This window comes from Triticum urartu, chromosome 7, assembly GCF_003073215.2.
Source record: "Triticum urartu cultivar G1812 chromosome 7, Tu2.1, whole genome shotgun sequence".
Classification (NCBI taxonomy): Eukaryota; Viridiplantae; Streptophyta; class Magnoliopsida; order Poales; family Poaceae; genus Triticum; species Triticum urartu.
The window spans coordinates 47,690,430-47,715,317 of NC_053028.1; the positions used below are offsets into that span (position 1 = coordinate 47,690,430).

Consider the following 24,888-nt stretch of genomic DNA (forward strand, 5'->3'; position numbering starts at 1 on the left):
ATTTTGTCCGTGTTTTAAAACACAATGTTCATAATTTCAAATATTTGTTCATGTTTTTCAAAGGTGTACGCAAATTCGAAACATGTTCAAATATTTCAATAAATATTCTATTATTTAAAAATATCAGCATTTCAATTTTTTTTCACGGTTTTAGAAATTCCGCATGTTTGTCAAAATTTGTTTGGAATTTCTAAAATTCTTCACACTTTTTAACAAATGTTTTAAAATTCAAAAAATGTTTGTTTGTTGTTCAGGTTTTCCAAAAAATGTTCGAAATTCCAAAAATGGTTCAAAAGTTTTATAAAAAAGAAGGTTCCTTCTTTTTTCAAACTTCGTTCAGAAATTTTGGAATCACAAGCTACCGTATTTTTTTGAGAAGGCAGAAGCTACAGTAAGGCGCTGCAGTATTTATTTTTTCTGACCGTTGGTGCGTGGCCTCCACTTACCAAAGTTGTTCTTCAACACAGGAAAGGAAAACCCAGCCCAGTAGCCCACGCAATCGTCCGTCTCCCACACCAAGCAGTCGTCGTCCGTCTCCGTCTCCAACACAATCCGCCGCCGCCTTCTCCTCCCATCACCGTCTCGCATCCCGTCGCTTCCGCCGTCGGCCGATTGATGAGTGTTTCCTGTTTCTTCGTCCGCCGTCGCTCCCCGCACTCACGCACGCGTACAACCATCTTGCTCGCCTCAGCCCACGAACCCTAGACGCCACGGAGATGGAGCATCTCCGCCGCCTCGCCCAGTTCTTGCTCGCCTCAGCTCGCGGGGATGGAGCAGGACGGCGCCACCCGTCCCCTCGCACCATGCCCAGGACGGCGGCGCCGTGGACGGCTGGGCGCACGACGGCACGGAGCCCCCCCTCCCTTACGGCGCCCCGGCAGAGTGCCCCGAGGCCGCAGATCCTCCTCTTTGTCGGCGCTTCCGCGGCCACGTCTCCGCTGCCGCCTCCGCGTGCGCGACCCTCGGTGCGTGCCCTTCAACCATCTGTCGGGAATCCATTGATTGTAAAATTGTCATTTGTTTCTGATCTGAGCGTCCATGGATGGTGGCAGCGGTGGGGAGGAGGCCTGCAACGACCTTGATGCCTGCTCCTCGACCACAACTACTGCGTCCGCAAGAAAGGTACTAAACAAACCACACATCCCCCCTCAGGAATCAGAAACAACCATACATGCTGCCATGAACGACCCATACATTGCATTGCGTTGTTAAGACAAGCGAATTCACATGGTAGGAACGGTTAATAAGATGAGCAGCCGTGGAAGTGGCTATAGAATTTCAGAATCCAGACTGTTGCTGCTATAGATCTACTCTGCTCCGCCATTTGGTAATTAAATGGCAATGCAGCAGTTGTGTGGTTTACCGTTTATGCAGCAGCTAGCCGATCTTCTACCGATCTGTTGCTCGGTGATCAATTGTGTGTGGTTGGTTAATTTACTGGGTAAACTGCGCAACTCAGTAGCATGCACACCTGAATGCGCTTGGAATGACCGCAAAAGTCACATGTTCAGTCAGTCATTCCCTGCCAGCCTATGGCTACGCTTTCCAGTGTTTTCCTTATAATTTCCACATGTTATCTACAGCCGCATGGATTGGGGATATGTACTTGGGTTTGGGTTTAAAGGGGCAATCTTTGAGCATTTGTATCAACTATCAAGGATCTCAAGTTCACATCGATCGCACTATGATCAAGTGCATTCCGGTGCTATGATGATTGTCACAGAAGATGTTAGCTGCAGAAGCAATCGCTGTAAGTGTGACGTCTCTTTTGATCATGCTTTGTTTATTTTTCAATCATTAATATTTCCATTGCTTTTCTTGTTGCATAATTGCTCTAATCTCCAGAAATTTTTCGTTGTTGACAAAAATTGCTAGTATATGCAGTTGTGATCATGAAGTTGTATTGGGCAGAATAGGGAAAGGTCATTTGATTAATGGAATAGATGATGCCTTAACTCTGTTCAAGATAGGTCTCAGCTGTGATCATGAAATTGTATTGGGCAGAATAGGGAAAGGTCATTTGATTAATGGAATAGTTGATGCCTTAACTCTGTTCAAGATAGGTCTCAGCTGTGATCATGAAATTGTATTGGGCAGAATAGGGAAAAGGTCTTTTGATTAATGGAATAGATGATGCCTAACTCTGTTCAAGATAGGTCTTAGCTGTGATAATGAAATTGTACTGAGCAAAACAAGGAAAATGTTATTTGTTTAATGGAATAGATTATGCCCTCATGACAGGTCTCAGCTTCAATATTAAAAATCAGTGCACCTGAATTGCGACACAGTTTTTCTCATTTGGAACTGCGGTTATAAGGTGTTTAATCTGAAAGCTACGCTTTCATGAAATCATCAGGTATGGAAATGCTTGACCATTTCTGTAAATTACATAGTACAACCTATCTTCCTGCCTACTAGATGAAAGAGGGTTTTTATTTACTTAACATGGTTGCCTTATTAACAAAGTCATGGTTTCTGCCAGTTAGTATTTTTTATACACTACCTAAGGAACAACTCATCTTCCTACCTACCAGATATACTACTGTTTGATTGCGTTGCTCCCTGCTTAAGAAGCTCCACCGTTCTTTTATATGATCCTAAAAAAATTGAGTTCTAATTTTGTGGAAAGACATGCACAGTGCTGATGTTTTGAGGGCCGGTGTTCATTTCTAGTGGCAAATAATCTCAGATTTCTATGTGAACTATAATCCCCATCTAGATAATCCCTCTCGATATAGCTCCCTTCATTTGCACAACACAATCTAGCTAGCTTACAACGGTTCTGATTTGGATTATGGGTGTTTCTCCAAAAACTAAGATTATATACCTGAGAACAAACAAATAGCATTATAAACTTACCTCAAAGCCTATGGGATGACTGAAGCTTGATAAATAGTTTCATACACACTATGGTCTTGTAACAGTAGAAATAACCTTTGAGGGAAAGAGAACCACAAGTATATGTCACTGCATAGTAGAAGGCCTGTAATCGTGTTCATATGCACTAGTCTCTGTCAACGATTACGAGTCGAACGACTAGTCTAGACTAGTCGCTCGACTAGTCTATGAGTCGCAAACTGGCTGTCGACTCGGTTTCTCGTGTAGACTACTTGTACGAGTCGAGCCAGTCATCGACTAGTCGACGACTAGTCCAGACTAGTCGACATGTTCGAGTCGAACGACTCAAAAAACTGGGGGAGTATAAATACGATGCCTCATCCCGCGGGAGACCTAATCCTTTCTTTCCCCTCCTCACCTGGACGCGCCGCCGGCTGCTGGACGCGCCCGTCGAGCCCTCCTCGTGCCGCCGGCCGCTGGACGCCCGCCGCCACGGATCTGAAGCTCCACCGTCGCCGGCCCCACGTCGCGGATCTGAAGCTCCACCGTCGCCTTCGTCTCGCGCCCCTCCTGCTCCTTCATCTCGCGCCCCTCCTCACGCCGCCGGCCCCTCGTGCTCTTCTCCTCTTCAGGCAGGTGAGCCTCAGTGCTGCTCTGCCTCGCTGCTGGACTGCTGGTGTTGCTCTGCCTTGCCCCTCCTTTCTCCTCCTCTTTCTTCTTGGCTTGCCGCTGCTGTTGCTCTGCTTCGCTGCTGGACTGCTGGTGCTGCTCTGCTTGCTGTTGGTGCTGCTCTGCTCGCAGATAGACTGCTGGTGCTGCTGTGCTTGCTGCTAGTTGCTGGTGCTGCTCTGCCTCAGTGACTCCACTTTGCTTGTTTCAATTGTATACTGTACTTGTATACTTATATAGTGTAATACTACATACTACTACTAGGTATTATTAGTTATGTACTGTAAGTTCAGTGCTACAGTATGATGTCGACTAGTCTCGCACTAGTCTAGACTTGTCTAGACTAGTCTATGAGTCTCAACCTTGGAACGACTCGTCGACTCTTCGACTCGTAAACGTTGGTCTCTGTATAGAAGCCGACAAAAACAGAGGCATCCTAAATTTGGTTTTCTGTTCTTTCTCGTCAGTTAAGAACAGAACATTAACTCTTGGATTATCAGTAAGGGAATATGCCTTATTAGCATACTCTTATGGTGGTTATTATTGCTCAACGTTGTGAGGGCAAAGAAGAATATCACGTTTTTTTCTTAGGAAAGGGTTGTGGCAAACTTTTTATAAGCGCACCTTGTTATAAGAAATGGAAGTATAGATAATTAGATCAGCTGCATATTTCCTTTGTTATATATGTAATCCAGAAGTGCAGGTTCGTGAACTGAAAAAATGGTAGCTCCATGCAGGATTTTGACCTCCATACGAAATCTGCAAGGGTAACAACAACAAAGGAAACTGGTGTAAGATTGAGTACTAAGACTCGAAGATGAGCTACCATCAAGATTATGTCTCGACAATCAAGTATAGTGTGAGCACTTATTTTTCTTTATACATCAACTAAAATTATCAATTAACTACAAAGTGATCAACATATTTGTCTTAGATATTAAGGAAACTTAGTACTGTCATGTGCCGTATAGACTTAACTTTGTCTCATCTAGTTAATTAGAGCACAAAGAGTGAGTATCAAATTGGCTAACTTGAATTATCTGGAACTTTCACCATACCATCTGTACAGTATCCATTAAAATCTGAAATTGGCTCAGTAGTGGCCTTCCCTACTGATTTTTACTCAAAAAAACTTAACTTAAGACTGCAATGCAATATGGGTGCATGCCATTTTTATGATCCCCGAGTAACCGAGAAAAATAAGTTCATATATAGTTTCGTTGAGTAAACTAAGAAGGGTAAAGTTGCGAAGAAGAAACACAATGATCAACAGTAGTTATATCTTTATTTTTGAATTAAACTAAAGTTGCCATGGTAGCAATATTTTAGAAAAATCTGATTTTGTAGCAGGGCTCTAGGTTTGACTTAACCTGCAAAAAGTTAAATCAGATTGTAGCGCGAACATAGAGGTAAATATTATGATGGCAAGCAGATATGAATGTTTCTGGAATAAGTATATCTGATAAACTTACACACTTTACTGGCTTGATTGATCTAAAAAATTATGGTTATGCACCCACATTATATTTCTATAAAGTTGTTACTATATATAAATTCGAGAAGTGATATAAACAAAGCAGTACGTAAACATGCAAAAAATGTCAGAAGAATATCATATTAGTTTCATAATCACAGTTATGCAAGAGAATACAGAAATAAAGTGTACTATTGCTTGAATCTCGAAATAACGCATGATCCATATTAAGTTAATTACCAATATGGTGTCACTTACATAGCACTTCAGATAATATTCCTCCAAACCTGATGAAAGTTCTTTTACGGTTGAGATTTTTGTTAAAAGGAAATACAAATTCAGTATTTTTGCAATATAACTGGTGTTGGCTGTTATGCAGGATGTTTTTTACCGAACTCACAGAAGCATATTGTGTATCCCATCCAGCGTTCAACCTAATGGACATCGAGGGAACCACTTTGAGTAGGCAATTGTTTGTGTGGAAAATGCATGGTACTAAAGCTAACCTTCCTCTGGTCCAGATGAAATCAAGGCAAGTGGGTCTTCTATCTTCAAACATCAATTTGTTAGTTTTTCCTGGCTTCAGTGCATCCCATCATATTACTGTGTTTAAACATAATTGCAATGTGCTAATTATTTTCTAAAAAAATTACAGTGTACTAATTAAGTAAAACTTATTTGAAGTAGATGTAGCATGACCTTGGATTTTGCACATGGACCTCTCAAATTTCGAGTAGTCGTACTTCTACATATGTGCTCACCAAATATCTGCATGATTATTATGAACGTGGTAAACTCTGAAGCTATTTTCTTTATTAGTCCTAAAAGAAACTAAACTATTTGTGTGGGACCAGAGAAGCGTACTTTCAATACAAACTGCAATTGCTTGGGCAAGAGAAATCAACTCAATACTGCAATTTTCCATATGAAGTAGTAAGAGGAGGTGTACAATTGTAAACTGATTTAGGCTGAAGGCTAGCTGCATTTTGGTATGTGGTCAAACCCGGCAAGCTGCAACTATGTGGAGCATCCACACTACTGCCACCGCATGCTTGCTAAAAGGCTTAATCTGACCGTCCCTGTAGTCCACATCTTCGGCGAGCATGTTTGATGGCAAGCTCGGGCAACTGTTGTTCTGTTGAGTATCCAGATGATAACCGTCATGAAAATCACTACATGGATCGATGTGCCCATCATGTCTGGTAGTAGATGATGCATTATTTGAGCTTGATAGAGTATGACTATATCCCACGCGGTCTTGTTTGCATCAAAAGTGTGGCCCACTTTGGAGACACACCAACCATTTTGGTAGTGGGCATCTTAACAGTTTTATTTGGGCCTCATTCCCCTAATACGCTAGTAATTGTCTCCTTTCTCGTATTTCTCTTAGTCTCACTCCCATACACTTCATGATCTGAGAGAGGGAATGCTAGCAGCCATGGTGGCAGTGTCCCCTCCCAAGAAAAAAAAGTAGGTACAGCTAGTCCTATAGTCAGCCATCGCACTGTAAAAATAGGATAGGTTCGATCTATGGTAATTGAGGGCCTCCTAAAAGGATCTACTAAATTCATCTGAGTTGTTCTAAAGAATAAAAACGATCGGTTGTTCATGCAACTTGAGAGGATGAAGGATCTAGCGATGTTGCGTGAAAGGCATCGGCGCCAGTGAGTTTGCCACCATCCTAGCGACGACGACAATGAGGCAAAGCATATAGTGGAGGGCAGAGCAAGACGGCTGAGGGAGATGGCTCATTAAAAGAATTCACAACACGCAAATGACCAATGTAGTAGAGAAGAGGATGAGGGGGAATCACTGGGGACAAGCCAGGTGAGGTAGTCTCAGGAAATGAATGAGGCGGGAAAGCCGCAGGTGATGATGAGCTTGATAAAGAAGCGATTAGAGGTAGAAGACACCTCAATCCCTAGGAAGTAGCAAAGAGGACCAAGATCAGACATAAGAAACCCACTATGATGAGCCTTCACAAAGGCAATGTACTTAGAGTCATCGCAGTGATGATCGACATATAGAAGGAGAGTGGAAAGAAGTGTAGGATCATGAGCACTCGCCGAAAACTTGCCGCAATCACCACTGAGACAAAATGCTCAAAGTGGGCACGAGGGGTTTGCTTAAGGCCATAAAAGAGCGATGAAGACGACAAACCATGCCATCAGGAAGAGAATACCCAGGTGGTGGGTATATGTAGACCTCATGCAACAGGAAGAGAAATGATATCCCACATGCCTATGCGTGCAAGAGAAATAATCTCTTCTACAATCGCATGCTGCTATTCATGATGAACAAATGCGTCATACTAAGAAGTCGTCTTGAGAAAAGCGACGCTAGAATAACCAATAACCATAGGGCCAATAGGCAGAAGCGAGCGAGCTCGGAAGCCATAAGTAGGCCGAGCTTTACGTGGTGCGTTGCCAACAGGAAAGGCCATTGTAGTCCAGGGAGATGGCTCATTAGAAGGATCCACAACACGTGGACCATAGGTGTAGTGAAGATGATAAGGGGGAATCATCGGGGAAACCTCATGGATGAGCGAGGTGAGGTAGCCTCAGGTAATGAACAAGGTGGGGAAGCCGCATGTGGCGACGTGTGGGGTCTATAACAGTAATATGTGAGGATAAACTGGGATAGGTGGGCGAGGGCAATAAATGAGTGATAAGTGTATCAGGAAAATTGACGGAAGAAATATCGTCAATGGGGGAGGCCCAAGGAGAGGATGGTCTTGGATAGAAAGGACGAGACTCAATCAGAAGTCACATATCAAGGAACACCCATCTGACGACTAACAAGATCCCAACACCGGTAGCCCTTGTGCTTATCACTGCAATTTAAGAAGACACATTCAATAGACTGATCAAATAGTTTGGTGCATGAAGAACGTAGCAAACACAACCAAACAAATGAAGTGTTGAGTAGTTAGGAGAGAATGCTCACAAAGACACTCGAGAGGAATGTCGCCCTGTAGAGCTGAGGAAAGATGAATGTTGATGAGATAGGTGGCTATGGTCATCAACGCGCTAGCCGCCTCATGAAGGTGAGGATGCTTGCGCTCAACAACCCTATTCTAAGCATGAGCACCAGGACAAGAGAACTGAGCAAGTGTGCTTTGCTCAACAAGGAATTTGCGCAACAAATGAGAGAGATACACACAAGCAGAATCTGCACGAAAGACATGGATAGTAGTGAAAAACTGGGTATGAACCAAGGCGACAAACTTCTTATAGATAGATAGACCTCACTACAAGAAGGCATAAAATATATTGACTTGTGTCGAGAGAAATAATTGTAAAGATAATATAGTGGCGATGGCCTCCTTTCGAGGCGAAGAGAGCTAGGTCCCAAATATTAGAGTGAACAAGATTGAAAGTACGCCGAGACACAATCTCGCTATGAGGATACGGTAACTAAACGTGTTTACCTAGCAGACAAACTTGGCCATCTAAAGTTACATTGCGAGACAGATCCTAGAATACCACATCGTTCTAAGGATGAGAGACTAGAGCCACACATGTGACTGAGATGATGTCGCCACAAAGAGTCAGTAGACAAGGTAAGAGAGTCGAAGAGAGTGGCGGATGTGCTAGTGGAGGGAAGGCATAGCCTGGCAAGCTTCAGTGGCTGTGTGAGTCACAACGTCGAGGGCCAACACCAAGCAGAGCACCCGTGTGCCGTTCCTAAATTAGGACAAGAGTTAAAGTCAAGAATATTGGAGATGATGTCGCCACAAAGAGTCGGTAGACAAGGTAAGAGAGTCGAAGAGAATGGCGGATGTGGTAGCGGAGGGAAGGCATAGACTGGCAAGCTTCAGTGGCTGCGTGAGTCACAATGTCGAGGGCTAACACCAAGCAGAGCACACGTGTGCCGTTCCTAAATTAGGACAAGAGTTAAAGTCAAGAATATTGGAGTAATAGAAATATTGTTTGTGTTAGGTTCAATGATACATTTGCTTGGATTCTAGGACGGAGTTAAGCTTGATATTGGGCACTTGGATTTGTGATATTTTGACATGAGCTTGAAACTGGAGAACTTTAGGGTGTACCATGATGAATCTGAGATATATTGAATTTATATAGGTATAGTATGATTAGCATGAATGTGGTATTTGTGGACTATTGGATCATCTTGGATATTACTAGTTGGATTCTAGGTTAGAGATAACTTGAGCAGTTGGATTTGTGATATTTTGACCTAAGCTTAGTAGCTTGTATGTGCCCCATATGGCTATGAGCATGCAGATAATACGATCGTAGTTGGTAGACCATGATGATTTTGCTAACCCTCCCCAAGAATATTACAAGTACAAGATCATCATGGGAGGATGATTTGGATTAATTAGAATAGATGACAATTTCAGTTGTATGAGCTCTGTTGGAGCAGCTGATGTTGCTTTTATTATGTTTTTGTGCTCCTTTAGATGTGGTAGTAGGACGATAGGACTTATGAAGTGATACTATATTGGTGGATAAATAGATCTTTAATAACCTTGAAACTGGAGAACTTTAGGGTAGGACTTATGAAGTATGGATTTACTTGCACGATTGTGATCTTGAAGAAAATCTGGTGGATAAATAACTTCTAAGTTTTGGATCTATAGTCATCCATTGGAAGCTCGCTTTATACTGGACTTAGATAACCATGATAGTGGGCTTGGTTGGATCATAGTTATGATTTGTACTAGATGCACACCTTTAGAGATTGAAACTAGAGAACTTTAGGGTGTAATATGAATATGATCAATTGGATATATTGGATTTATATGATTATAATATGATCAATATGATTGTGAAAATTGATGGAAGAAAGCAAAGATATTGGAGTAATAGAAATGTTGCTTGTGTTAGGTTCAAATGATGTATCTTCTTGAATGCTAGGTCGGAGTTGCTTGGATTCTAGGTCGGAGTTAAACTTGAGATTGGGCACTAGGATTTGTGATATTTTGGCATGTGCTTGAAACTGGAGAACTTTAGGGTGTAGCATGATCAACCGGAGATGTATTGGATTTATATAGCTATAGTATGATTAGCATGAATTTGGTATTGGTGGACTATTGGATGATCTTGGATATTACTAGTTGGATTCTAGGTTGGAGATAACTTGTGCACCTAGATTTGTGATATTTTGACCTAAGCTTAGTAGCTTTTATGTGCCCCATATGGATATGAGCATGGAGATGATAGAATCGGATCGTAGTTGGTAGACTTTGATGATTTTGCTAGCCCTCCCCAAGAATGTTACGAGTACAAGATCATCATGGGAGGATGATTTGGTTAATTAGAATAGATGATTATTTCAGTGGTATGAGCCTTGTTGGAGCAGCTGATCTTGCTTTTATTATGTGTTTGTGCTCCTTTAGATGCAGTAGGAGGAGGCTAGTAGTTATGACGTGATATTATATTGGTGGATAAGTAGATCTTTAACAATGTTGGAATAGTTTGGATTTACTTAGATGATTGTGATCTTGAAAACTAATCTGGTGGGTAAATAACTTCTAATATTTGGATCTATAGTAATCCAGTGGAGGCTGAGGTAGTTGGAGAGGACCGATGAGAAAGCACATGAGAAGCTTTACTCGATCTCCTTAAGATCGACATTGCCGCACGGCTTGGCGCAAAGCCGGTGCGGTTGACAGGGTTTTCACCCTCTCCCACACCTCATGTGCATTGTTCATTCTCGCCAATTCGGCTTGGTGTCCTTCCCTTGTTTGCGAGTTCCGTGCCAATGACTTGATCTGGCATCACACGTTCTCCCGCCGTGCGTCCTTGGTCTTGGCGGTAGGTAATGTCGTGCTCTCGGGCTGTGTCTCGTGGGTTAGCCATTGCGGTGCCGACTGCCTGTGTGGCTATGGCGGCGCCCAGCTGGGAAACACGAGATGTGGGATTGAGGCATCGCACATAATAACCCGAAGCCAGGCAAAGGATGCCGGTCGGACTGGCAGGGAGCGGATGGCACCTGTGGTATGGTGGAAGGGATGAAAACATTGGTGGGAGCGAACTGTCATTGCCGTTATTCATTGTACTTGGAGCCAAGCGTTGCGGGGATGACGATTGGGGAAGGTGGGAAGATGGTTGGATCATAGTTATGATCACTACTAGATTCACAGCGTTTGAGATTGAAACTGGAGAACTTTAGTGTGTAGTATGATCAATTGGAGATATATTTTATTTATGTGTAATATGATCCGCATGATTGTGAAAATTGATGGACTATTACATTATCTTGGATTGAATTAGTAGGAAGAAAACAAAGATATTGGAGTAATAGAAATGTTGTTTGTGTTAGATTCAAATGTTCAATGAAATATGTGCTTGGATTCTAGGTCGGAGTTACGATAGGGCACTTGGATTTGTGATATTTTGACAGCTTGAAACTGGAGAACTTTGGGGTGTAGCATGATCAACCTGAGATGTATTGGATTTATATAGGTATAGTATGATTAGCATGAATGCGGTGTTGGTGGACTATTGGATGATCTTGGATATTACTATTTGGACTGTAGGTTGGATATAACTGGAGCAGTTGGATTTGTGATATTTTGGCCTAAGCTTAGTAGCTTGTATGTGCTCCATATGGATATGAGCATAGAGATGATACAAGTGGATCGTAGTTGGTAGACTTTGATGATTTCGCTAGCCCTCCCCAAGAATGTTACAAGTACAAGATTACCATGGGACGATGATTTGGATTAATTAGAATAGATGACCATTTTGTGCTCCTTTAGATGCAGTAGTGGGAGGAGAGTAGTACTTATGAAGTGATATTATATTGGTGGATAAATAGATCTTTAATAACCTTGGAAAAATTTGGATTTACTTAGTTGATTGTGATGTTGAAAAAAAATTGATGGATAAGTAAATTCTAATTTTTTGATCTATAGTGATGTAGTGAAAGCTTGCTTTATACTGGATGATAACCATGATAGTGGGCTTGTTTGGATCATAGTTATGATTTGTACAAGATGCACACCTTTAGAGATTGAACGTGGAGAACTTTAGGGTCTAGTATGATCAATCAGACATATGTTGGATTTATATGTGTAATATGATCAGCAGGATTGTGAAAATTGATGGACCATTACATCATCTTGGGTTGAATTAGTAGGTAGAAAACAAAGATATTGGTGTAATAGAAATGTTTGTGTAAGGTTCAATGATATATTTGCTTGGATTCTAGGTCGGAGTTAAACTTGAGATCGGGCACTTGGATGATGTTTTGACATGAGCTTGAAGCTAGAATTTTAGGGTGTAGCATGATCAACTTGAGATGTATTGAATTTATATAGGTATGGTATGATTAGCACGAATGGGCTATTGGTGGGCTATTGGATCATCTTTGATATTACTAGTTGGATTCTAGGTTAGAGATAACTTGAGCACTTGGATTTGTCATATTTTGACCTGCTTAGTAGCTTGTATGTGCCCCATATGGATATGAGCATGGAGATGGTACAAATAGATCATAGTTGGTAAACTTGATGATTTTGCTAGCCCTCCCCAAGAATGTTACCAGTACAAGATCATCATGGAAGAATGATTTGGATTAATTAGAATATATGACAATTTCAGTGTATGAGCCTTGTTGGAGCAGTTGATCTTGCTTTTATTATGTGTTTGTGCTCCTTTAGATGCCGTAGTAGGAGGAGGGTACTAGTTATGACATGATATTATATTAGTGGATAAATATATCTTTGATAACTTTGGAACAGTTTGGATTTACTTAAGATGATTGTGATCTTGAAAAAAAATCTGGTGGATAAATAACTTCTAGATTTTGAATATATAGCCATCCAGTGGAAGATTGCTTTATACTGGACTTAGATAAACCATGATAGTGGGCTTGGTTGGATCATAGTTATGATTTGTACTAGATGCACACCTTTAGAGATTGAAACTAGAGAACTTTAGGGTGTAATATGAATATGATCAATTGGATATATTGGATTTATATGATTATAATATGATCAATATGATTGTGAAAATTGATGGAAGAAAGCAAAGATATTGGAGTAATAGAAATGTTGCTTGTGTTAGGTTCAAATGATGTATCTTCTTGAATGCTAGGTCGGAGTTGCTTGGATTCTAGGTCGGAGTTAAACTTGAGATTGGGCACTAGGATTTGTGATATTTTGGCATGTGCTTGAAACTGGAGAACTTTAGGGTGTAGCATGATCAACCGGAGATGTATTGGATTTATATAGCTATAGTATGATTAGCATGAATTTGGTATTGGTGGACTATTGGATGATCTTGGATATTACTAGTTGGATTCTAGGTTGGAGATAACTTGTGCACCTAGATTTGTGATATTCTGACCTAAGCTTAGTAGCTTTTATGTGCCCCATATGGATATGAGCATGGAGATGATAGAATCTGATCGTAGTTGGTAGACTTTGATGATTTTGCTAGCCCTCCCCAAGAATGTTACGAGTACAAGATCATCATGGGAGGATGATTTGGATTAATTAGAATTAGAATAGATGATTATTTCAGTGGTATGAGCCTTGTTGGAGCAGCTGATCTTGTTTTTATTATGTGTTTGTGCTCCTTTAGATGCAGTAGGAGAAGGAGGTTAGTAGTTATGACGTGATATTATATTGGTGGATAAGTACATCTTTAACAATGTTGGAATAGTTTGGATTTACTTAGATGATTGTGATCTTGAAAACTAATCTGGTGGGTAAATAACTTCTAATGTTTGGATGTATAGTAATCCAGTGGAGGCTGAGGTAGTTGGAGAAGACTGATGAGAAAGCACATGAGAAGCTTTACTCGATCTCCTTAAGATCGACATTGCCGCACGGCTTGGCGCAAAGCCGGTGCGGCTGACAGGGTTTTCACCCTCTCCCACACCTCATGTGCATTGTTCATTCCCGCCAATTCGGCTTGGTGCCCTTCCCTTGTTTGCGAGTTCCGTGCCAATGACTTGATCTGACATCACTCGTTCTCCCGACGTGCGTCCTTGGTCTTGGTGGTAGGTAACGTCGTGCTCTCGGGCTGTGTCTTGTGGGTTAGCCATCGCGGTGCCGACTGCCTGTGTGGCTATGCCGGCGCCCAGCAGAGAAACACGAGATGTGGGATTGAGGCATCGCACATAGTAACCCGAAGCCAGGCAAAGGATGCCGGTAGGACTGGCAGGGAGCGGATTGCATATGAGGTATGGCGGAATGGATGAAAATGTTGTTGGGAGCCAACTGTACTTGGAGCCAAGCGTCGAGGGGATGGCGATTGGGTAAGGCGGGAAGATGGTTGGATCATAGTTATATTACTACTAGATTCACACCTTCAGAGATTGAAACTTGTGAACTTTAGGGTGTAGCATGATCAACCTGAGATGTAATTAGATTTATATGTTGGGAGCCAACTATACTTGGAGCCAAGCGTCGAGGGGATGGCGATTGGGTAAGGCGGGAAGATGGTTGGATCATAGTTATATTACTACTAGATTCACACCTTCAGAGATTGAAACTTGTGAACTTTAGGGTGTAGCATGATCAACCTGAGATGTAATTAGATTTATATGTTGGGAGCCAACTATACTTGGAGCCAAGCGTCGAGGGGATGGCGATTGGGTAAGGCGGGAAGATGGTTGGATCATAGTTATATTACTACTAGATTCACACCTTCAGAGATTGAAACTTGTGAACTTTAGGGTGTAGCATGATCAACCTGAGATGTAATTAGATTTATATGTGTAATGATTGACATGCATGCTGTATTGGTGGACTATTGGATGGTCTTGGATATTACTAGTTGGATTGTAGGCTGGAGATAACTTGAGCACTTGGACTTGTGATATTTTGACCTAAGCTTAGTACCTTGTATGTGCCCCATATGGATATGAGCATGGAGATGATACAAACGGATCGTAGTTGGTAGGCTTTGATGGTTTTGCTAGCCCTCCCCAAGATTTGTGATATTTTGACCTAAGCTTAGTACCTTGTATGTGCCCCATATGGAAATGAGAATGGAGATGATACAAACGGATCATAGTTGGTAGACTTTGATGGTTTTGCTAGCCCTCCCCAAGAATGTTACGAGTACAAGATCATTGGAGGATGATTTGGATTAATTAGAATAGAATTTCAGTGGTATGAGCCTTGTTGGAGTAGCTAATCTTGCCTTTATTATTTGTTTGCGCTCCTTTAGATGCAGTAGTAGAAGGAGGGTAGTACTTATGAAGTGATATTATATTGGTGGATAAATAGATCTTCAATAACCATGGAACAGTTTGGATTTAGTTAGGTGATTGTGATCTTGAAAAACATCTCGTAGATAAATAAATTCTTTTTTTTGGGTCTATAGTCATCTAGTGGAAGCTTGGTTTATACTGGACTTAGATAACCATGATAGTGAGCTTGGTTGGATCATAGTTATGATTTGTACTAGATGCACACCTTTAGCGATTGGAACTTGAGACCTTTAGAGGTTGGATCATAGTTAGAGATGCACACCTTTAGAGATTGGAGATATATTGGATTTATATGAGTATAATATGAATTGTGAAAATTGATGGACTATTACATCATCTTGGATTGAAATAGTTGAAAGAAAACAAAGATATTGGAGTAATAGAAATGTTGTTTGTGTTAGGTTTAATGATATATATCTGCTTGGATTCTAGGTCGGAGTTAAACTTGAGATTGGACACTTGGATTTCTGATATTTTCGCATGAGCTTGAAACGGGAGAACTTTGGGGTGTAGCATGATCAACCTGAGATATATTGGATTTATATAGGTATAGTATATGATTAGCATGAATGTGGGATTGGTGGACTATTGGATCATCTTGGATATTACTAGTTGGATTATAGGTTGGAGATAACTTGAGCACTTGGATTTGTGATATTTTAACCTAAGCTTGTGCCCCATATGGACATGAGCATGAAGATGATACAAACAGATTGTAGTTGGTTGACTTTGATGATTTTGCTAGCCCTACCCAAGAATGTTACGAGTACAAGATCATCATGGGAGGATGATTTGGATTAATTAGAATAGATGACAATTTCAGTGGTACGAGCCTCGTTGGAGAAGTTGACCTTGCTTTTATTATGTGTTTGTGCTCCTTTAGATACAGTAGTAGGAGGGTATCACTTATGAAGTGATTTTATATTGGTGAATAAATAGATTTTTAGTAACCTTGGAACAATTTGGATTTACTTATGTGATTGTGACACAGCGGCGGATAAATAACTTCTAATTTTTGGATCTATAGTAATCCAATGGAAACTTGCTTTGACTTAGATAACGATGATAGTGGGCTTGGTTGGATCATCGAACATATAAAGGATGAGCTGGGTGCTAGGCACAACCGCTGTGTCCACGTAGGCTATGAATAGTGCTGGCGAAGTGAGCGTTCTGCCGGCACTGCGTCCACCGCTCCCCCGCCTCGAGCCAGACAACGCCATGGAGCCTCCGCTCCTCCGCCTCGAGCCACCCCGCGCCTCGTCCGCCTCCTCTCCTCCCTCTCCCTCCTCTTCTCTCCCGCACCGCAAGCCCCTTCTCTCTCCTCCCCCGCGCAAGCCAGCCTCGGATCTGGAGGAAGAGGAGATCCGGGCCTCCCGGCGGTGGCTCGACCGATGCAAGGTGATGACAAGCTGCCTCCTCCTGCGTGCCCTCTCCCTCGCCGCCGCCACGGCCTCTCCCACCGCTCATCTCCACCTCCTCCCGCTTTCCCTGTCGCTCACATCCCTCTCAGTCCATGGCTTCCGGCGCATCCCCTCGCGGCGGCCACCACTCCTTGTCTCCTCCTAGGTTCTTGATCTGGAGCGGGAGGGACAGACGAGGCTACAAGCACCGGCATGATTGTCCACAGCACCGTCGCCGTCGTCCTCGACAGTGGGAGGGCGGGCCGCCAAGAAAGCCGGCTCTGTCTTGCTCTCGCGCCACTGTCCATCCACCTGAGAAGCCCGTCCACACACCTGTCATTCACGCCCCTCCTCCTCGGCTCATTCTCATCTCTGTCAGGCAGATGAGCTCCTGCTTCCTCTCTGTCTCCCTTTGATTTTGTGCTTGTGCTGTACTGTGTGTTTGTGCAGTTGCTTTTTGAGCTACGGCTACTACTTGTGCTGCTAGATGTGTGTGCTGGTTCTGGTGCTGCTAGCTGCTGCTGGTTGCTTGTGTTGCTACTGCTACTACCTGTTGCTGGTTGCTTCTTTATTTGGTTAATTGTGACACTGAAAAGCCTTTGTGAAAAGCAAAAATTGATGAGAAGGCTATGAGCTGATGAGATGACCTTCATTTTCAATATTTTATTTAATAATTGATGAAGGATATGTCATATATTCAGTTGCTAACATTTTCTCTATGGTGTATGTACCTATTGTTCATTGCATTCGAGGGAGAGGACAACAAGATTAAGAGAGCCTTGGGACGCGAAGGCAGTAGCATGCAGCGCCAGGTCAAGTGCACCGACCTCGACGACAAGAGACCAGTACACTTAACAAGAGTAAGAGAGCCTTGGGACAACACTGGATGAGGGCGTCGACTAAAGGACCGCGAAGACGTCTTCCTCCAAAATCTTGCCGAGGTGCTCCTCTCTCTTTGCCTCTTCTCTTTTCTCTGTACTTTATATTGGCAGTATTTTCCCTATCGTGTCTGATGTGTTCATGAGCTAATTTGTTCTTATAGTGGTTCCAACTTTATTTCTATGTCGCAGGATTTTGTTGCAACGACACAGTGCTGACAATTTTTGTTTTTGGAATTTGTCAATGAAATTCTGCTTGATCAGGTAAACCTTTTGTTTGGATTGTCGGCCGCCTTGTCTATATTTGTAGATACTGATTTTGTTGTTTGCTTAATGGCTCATTATTTCACAGGGTTCTTAAATATATGTTCACCAATTCAGATGAACTGCTTATTTTATGTGCATACTGGATATTTGTCATATATGTAGAAGGTTCTACAATATATCAAAGAAAAACAAAACAGAGAGGATGCTGGGGCTCGGCCAAGGGAGGCTGCGCTCAGTGCAGTACTGCGGTCTTTACTGCCTTTCACTGTTAATTAAATATATATTCTCTTCATAGTTCATACAGTTTTAGGCTTTTAGCAGTATGAAAAGTCACAGATAATGTGATGGTGACATTTGGGCTTATACAAGTGTTAGTTGTCAGTCTCTGCCCGCATGCATTTGAACGTTGCCTTGGCCATGATCCTTAAGCTTGTCAAAAGTTGTGGATCGATAGGCATTGACAAAAAAAATATAAGCTCTATGTTCTGAAATACAGGTAGAGCAGCAGCTATAGCACCCCTAGAGAGATTGCGTTGATTGATTCTCATCGTATATATAACTCAACTATTTAAAGTATTCTATATACACTGAAATCGTGCTCATAATTTTTTAAAGTATTCTATATGCACTGAAATCGAGCTCATAATTTTTTTATCATGTGCCTTTTCTACTAAAGATCATTACACTTCTCTTCAGTACATCAATGTTACTTCCAAAGCAGAGTCCCTCCTAGAGGACAGTTTCTTTTATCAGAAGGGTGAGTGTTGTATATTTTTCTGTCCACTAAATGAACTACTTCTGGTTACATATTGTGACAGAATTAAGTAGGCATAGGCTTGTTCGTTGATTTTTTTATACCGAAACTGAATTGGTATTGTGTTAATACATTATAGTCATCCTTGAAGGACATGTGTTTTATTGCCATGCTTGCTTAATAATTGCTTGCTGAAGCATTGGTCCTAATTTTCCACGGGTTTCGCTGGCGTTGCATTTTCTTTTTGTATATGGTTGCTGCAGTGGCCATTGAATAGTGATTCTATCCATTAGTAGTATCTTGTTATTATGAAAGTTTGTGTATTTTTGTACATATGAAGGTTTGTGTATTTTTCTGATTTTATCTTGTCATCATGAAGGTTTGTGTATTTGTTTTTGTGCTGCATATAAATTTGAGGAGAATGATTTTATGGTTCAAAGAGACAGTTTAATCATATTTGAGCTGCCAGCTTGCTTCAGCCATGTGATACCGGAGCCCGAGGTTGACAGTGGCCAAATGACTGAACTTTTTCGCAACATCAATAGTACTTCCTCCGTCCGAAAAAGCTTGTCCCAAGCTTGTCTCTCAAATGGATGTATCTAGCACTAACTTGGTCTAGATACATCTATTTTAGGAACATACTTTTTCGGACGGAGGGAGTAGTACTCTTGATAAACATAGCAATCCTGACCTTTTTGTATCGTTCGCCTGTTTGCATGTTTATAACAGGGGAATTAGTCCGAGTGTTATTGGTTCAGTTGCTACAGGTGGAATATATCTTTGGTGTTATTGAATCTTTAACCAAGACATGGCTGGAGGCTGGAGCACACTAATCCTGATTGAATTTGTCATCTCACTTTATAGGTGGAGTAATTGGTGAGATTTTTTCGGTCTCTTGTATTTTACTTTCCAGAAAATCTGCATGATGGTACTCAAAATTTATGAATGGTTTTATTGGCATGTCATGGTGTGGATCGAGATGATGTTCAGTAGACTCCCTCATCACCTTTCCAGTGCTATTGATCGCTCACAGCTTGAATCTGAATGTGCTTCTTCCAGTCTATGCTCCCTCTCTTTGGTTCATTGGCCTCCCAAGACTACTTTGGTATGAAAGTAAAGCCTTCACTTACTGCCAGTGTAATTTTGGCTATTTTTTTCATTTCATTACACATATACGTTTCTGGAGTGATCTTCATAACATACACAGTCAAATTTGTTTTTCTCACAAGCTGGATCATCGCATAACTTATTGGTGGTTGCACTAGCTGAGCTTTGTTATAAGTTCTGGTGCGAATTGTACATCATAGAAAAAGTGTATGTAATCTTCATGGTGAGTAGGTTTTAGAATGATATAAATTTTAAATAATTGAGCTAGCATTATAATGCTTCAGGTTTTTTCTTTCAATCAATTAACTTTTAACTGCTCACTAATTGGTGCCCATGCATGTTCTGTTTTATTTTTCTCACTTCATTAAACATATAAGTTTCTGGAGTGATCTTCATAACATACAGAGTCAAATTTGTTCTTCTCACAAGCTGGATCATCGCATAACTTATTGGTGGTTGCACTAGCTGAACTTTGTTATAAGTTCTGGTGCGCATTGTATATCATAGATACAGTGTATGTAATCTTCTTGGTGAGTAGGTTTTAGAATGATATAAATTTTAAATATTGAAGCTAGCATTATAATGCTTCAGGATTTTTCTTTCAATCAATTAACTTTTAACTGCTCACTAATTGATGCCCATGCATGTTCTGTTACAATTGAAGGTAATTTACAAGAAACGGTAGATGTTTTAGTTTTAGTAAATATATCAAAATGAAATCTGTGGTCAATCTAGGTTGTACTAATATATATGTTTTTAAGAGACTGCTCTGTATTTATTTCCTAGCAGGAATTCCATACCATTTCATGGCCATTGAAACTTGCCTATTAACCACGAGAAACCACTTTAGCTCTCTCTGTACGTTGATCATTGTAGTGCAGTGTTTGATATGTTGCCAATAGCCTTTCCCTTGGCTCTTCCTCTCTATTTAGTTATTCCTCGAATCAAGTGCATAGTTATTTTGCCTATTGCAGGTTTTGTTATCGTTATAATTGTGTACTCACTTTGTTCTAGGATATAAACGCATATTAGTTATTCCTTTATCATGCCTGCAATGTTCTAAACTTTGAAATCATATGGGATAAAGATCACGTCTCTTTTTATTTTGACATGGCCACCTTTATCGTTATACAGTATTTTTTATGAAAAACATTGCAGATATTATTTACAGATGCAAATTTGTATCAGGACTTGAAAATTTGTAGTCACTGCATGTTCTCTTATATACTCTGTCATGGTGTACTTCATTTTAAGCTTCAGAACTAGGAGATTGGTTTAGAGGTTATGTGCCTTTGTTTTGTAGTAAGTTGTGGATGTCAATGTCAGTTCTTCTGCTGCAAAGTTGGGGAAAGAATTGCAGTGCAATCAAGTTTCGTCCGAGCACACAACATCAGGGACGTGACGATGAAGCAATGCCATTGTCTGGCTATTCATACAATTCTATAGAAGATGCAATGGACGTTGCAACTGCTCGAGTAATGAAATATATGGAGACCATGTGTGCCAAGGTATTGAAAGACTATAGTTACAACGAGCTGCAACAAACAAAGGAAAGAGAACTGCATCTGATTGGTTTGTTAGGACAAAGAGAAAGAAATCAAAGAACAGGCTCTGAAGATTAGAGAACTTAGCAAAGACTTTGCAGATCAGGTTAAAAGCACTTCTTCTGAGATTCACCGCCCAGCTAAAGGAAGTGTATGCTCAGCCAATTCCATAAGTGGTCGCGAGCTCGACAAAGCGGCTATAGATATTCACAATGCAATTGCTCATCTTGGCCAGTTGAGTGAAAACTCTATGCAGGTAATCCAAAACACATCGGTATATCCACGTAGGAGAGGATCTACTTCCACAGCCTATGTGCCTTCAGAAGATGCCGATACTACCAGCTACAGCAGCCTTCTTTTTGAATATCAAGTGATTACCTTTGTCTAGAGAAGATCACCGCCATAGTTCATCTGCCAGTCTTTCCAGAGCTTCTATCCCGTTGATGGACTTTGAACTTAAGCTATCCCCAGCTATGTATGTTAGTTGCGGCAATCGCATGTATATAGATTAAACCATCAGCTACGTTCTATGTTGCGAGGCAAATGTCAGTAGTCTCTCAATATAACATGCAGCAGCTTATTACGTATTTCCTACGAACATATGTTCACTATTAATAAACCTACCATGCATTGTAATATATAAAGCTATGTAACACGGAAATCCTCTTTGGTGCCCGAGCACCATGTAGCTCGGAATCACGGCCATCACATTGGCTCGTGATTTCTGCCCTGTGCGCGTCTCATCGAAGTATATGGACCGTATTCCCACCATAGCAGGTCGGTAAGAGACATAAATGGCACGGGTTAAGGTGTCCAACTGATGGGCTAGAAAAGATGCTGGACAGGGGTTTGTTCAGTCTTGACTAATTTATGTCTATCTAATTTATTAGTGCATACTTAGTGAGAACGGACGTTTGGCTCTTGGCCTTCATAGAGGCCTTTAAAAAAAATCAAATTTCAAACTTTTTGGTTTCAAAAGTCTGAAAAATTTGTGCAAGTAAACAAGGATGTTATGTGTATGTATGTAAAATTTCAAGATGAAATACGTTGAAATGCGATCTGTACAAAAAAGATAAATTCATGCTTGCGAGGATGAATAGTATCATGTGTTAAAAATCCCCAGATTTGTCTTTTTTTGCATAGCCTTCATTTCAATGTATTTTGACCTGAAAATTTACACACATGTGTGTTCTGCCTCCATGTATATCTGTATTTTTTTCAGAATTTTTTAAAACATAGAAAATATGAAAATAGACGAAATTTAATTTTTTCAAAATCGAGCTCCGCCTCCAAAGGCAATATCTTATACTTAGCATGATGTCAACTGCATAAACCTTCAATGTTATGAATATTAATGTAATCAAGGGCATAGATCTTCCTGACACAATTTACTAATGTTCTGCCCATGATTTTTAGTAATTGATAGGATTTTTTTTTACTAAAGCAACTAGGGCTGTTATATATTCTCCAGATGAAGACATTCTTATCGGTCAGTTTGGCAATCAAAAAGTACACTTCACTTCAATGTCCTCCATGATTCAAATGATAACACCACAAATTGACCCCAATAAATCAAAATGGGCACATTATGAAATTTCAAAATTAATATGGAGCTTTTATTTCACGATTAAGTACCACATCATGGCATATTGCCCCAAACAAATTATCTGGCCATGCATGAAATGAAGGACAACCAAAGATCCGTATAAGCAAACTTAGAAAAAAAAACAATGTTCAATCACTGCACAGAAAAAGAAAAGAAAAGAAAATGAATTTCAAAAGAAAACATATGTAAAGAAAATGGGAAAACAAGGAATGATGAAAAATAATGAAAAAAATTAACAAAGAGAAAAGAAGCCTTCCTAGTGTTTTGAGCCACTAGAAAAAAGTTCAGTGTTTCCACCATCGTACTTAATCATCATTCTTTTAAGCAATAATGCTACAGTTATACGCAAATATTTATAGATTGGAATTATGGGCTGATGTGAAATGATGGGGTTGGCCGGTTGAAAATCACAAAGGACACATCAAGAAAAATCAGGGGAGGAGATAGGATTACCAGAGAGACCGCCCCGTAAACCATCATCAATAAACATTTGCCTGTCGGTGTAGTAATTTTTTTTCTTTATGGGGCTGTGTCTTTCTTAGTGAATTTCAGGAACATACTTAATTATCTCTTAATGCGCAAAAATAGTTAATTATCTCTTTTCAGAGCCGTAGTTTTCTTTTCTTGAGAATTTATTTAGAGCCGTTGTTAACTGTTCTGCATGTATTACATGGGCCCATACTAAGAAATAGGTGCGCAACAGTTGACTGCCAACCATCCACCTGGGCCACTTCAAAACCAAAGCAAATATTCGCCAATCTGTTCACGTTATGAGCCTGGGCCAGCCGCATACAACAACACTGTTGAAACTCGATGTATTCAAGTCCGTATTGTCTGGCTAAATAAATTTGACTCAGATCCCCATGCTCCACCGAACGATTGGGATACCGAGCGCCATGTCGCTCGTGACCCAAAACGCCGTACTCTATCAATTCTAATTGATCAATAAAAATACAATTCAATGGAATTCCTTTTTTGTTTTTCTTTAGATTAGTTAATCTTTTTTGAAAAGTAAAAAGGGGTGGAGTAAACCTGTTTTTATTTTCTTCAAAACTAGCGCCCTCTTCCTCCGCGTGTAGAAAAGGAAGAAATAAATCAATCAAATTACGAGAAGCCTCCTATGTAACATCATATCTAAGTATCATTTTCCTTATCCTTCAAAAATTTATGATTGGTCTATTAATATTCTTATTTGCTTGGTTCGAATGCTTGGTTTCCTCCCGCCCTTTGCGCCAGGTGCGCCAATGTGGATGAAGCGCGTGTTGCATATAAAAAAAATGCATGTTCTTGCTGGAGCTACCTACTGCTTCAATGGCTATCTGTAATCTCAGACAGGCTCTTCTAAAGATTCATAGTGTCATGGTTGAACTTCAGACCATTTCAAGCGCGGCATCTCTCTCACTGAAGAAGGAAGATATATACCCATAGCAAAAGAAAGTATATACCCATATGATCCAGGCTCAGACTCAAGCTGTGATGAGGATTTTGTCCCTATGAACCAACCTTCAATGTAATATATAATACTACGTAGGAACATCATACCTGTATCTATTTCCCTATGCTACAAAGATTTAATGAACGGTCTCTAAATATTCTATATCTCAGGGTTTGACAGCTTGGTTCGCTCTTGCTTTTTGCACCATCGGCGCAATAGGTCATCTAGTAGTTATAGTGGCGAAGGCACCGCTCGGCGACCATGGGCACTTGCCTGGGCTCACGAGGCCCACGCGCTATGATGCCCCTGATACATCAGGGAAAATCGTCAACGCATCTGGGGTTACCCGGGCAGCTGGGCTAGTTGTGCTTCATTAATCAGCTAATGGGCTTCCTTCCGTCAGTAAATGAACGGGTTAGCTGACCTGGAGTACTGCTACTAACCTAGGCCTACCAATCACCGAAATCAATAATTAAGAAGTACTCGTTGTAAAGAACACTTCACTTTTCCAGGTCGCAACAAGTGGTGCACATGCAGCGCGCCACTTGTTGCAACCCGGGAGTTTTTCCTTTTTTCTAGATTCGTTTTTTCAAAACATTTTATCTTTTAAATCGTGTGTCCAAATCTCGAACCGTTTTCACCATTGGATTCCTCGCGTCGAGATTTTCAAAACTAGATCCATGTTGATAGGTTTTGAGAACATTTTTTTTCACGAAAAA

The 24,888-nt window shown here is 40.9% G+C and overlaps 1 long non-coding RNA gene across 20 annotated transcripts; it reads left to right on the forward strand.

The window, feature by feature from the left end:
* Positions 1 to 492: 492 nt before the first annotated feature.
* Positions 493 to 24,298, forward strand: LOC125521666. Of its 20 annotated transcripts, XR_007289376.1 has the most exons (11): positions 494 to 965; positions 1,053 to 1,122; positions 1,584 to 1,750; positions 2,242 to 2,356; positions 4,245 to 4,366; positions 5,361 to 17,519; positions 17,649 to 17,720; positions 17,809 to 18,817; positions 18,857 to 18,978; positions 19,207 to 19,582; positions 20,888 to 21,816. It is a non-coding gene; the product is annotated as an uncharacterized LOC125521666 (long non-coding RNA). The 20 variants fall into 20 exon arrangements; XR_007289380.1 differs by adding an exon at positions 19,990 to 20,114 and having other exon boundaries at positions 493 to 965; positions 17,809 to 19,582; XR_007289387.1 differs by having other exon boundaries at positions 493 to 965; positions 5,361 to 11,280; positions 12,135 to 17,519; positions 17,809 to 19,582.
* Positions 24,299 to 24,888: the final 590 nt, after the last annotated feature.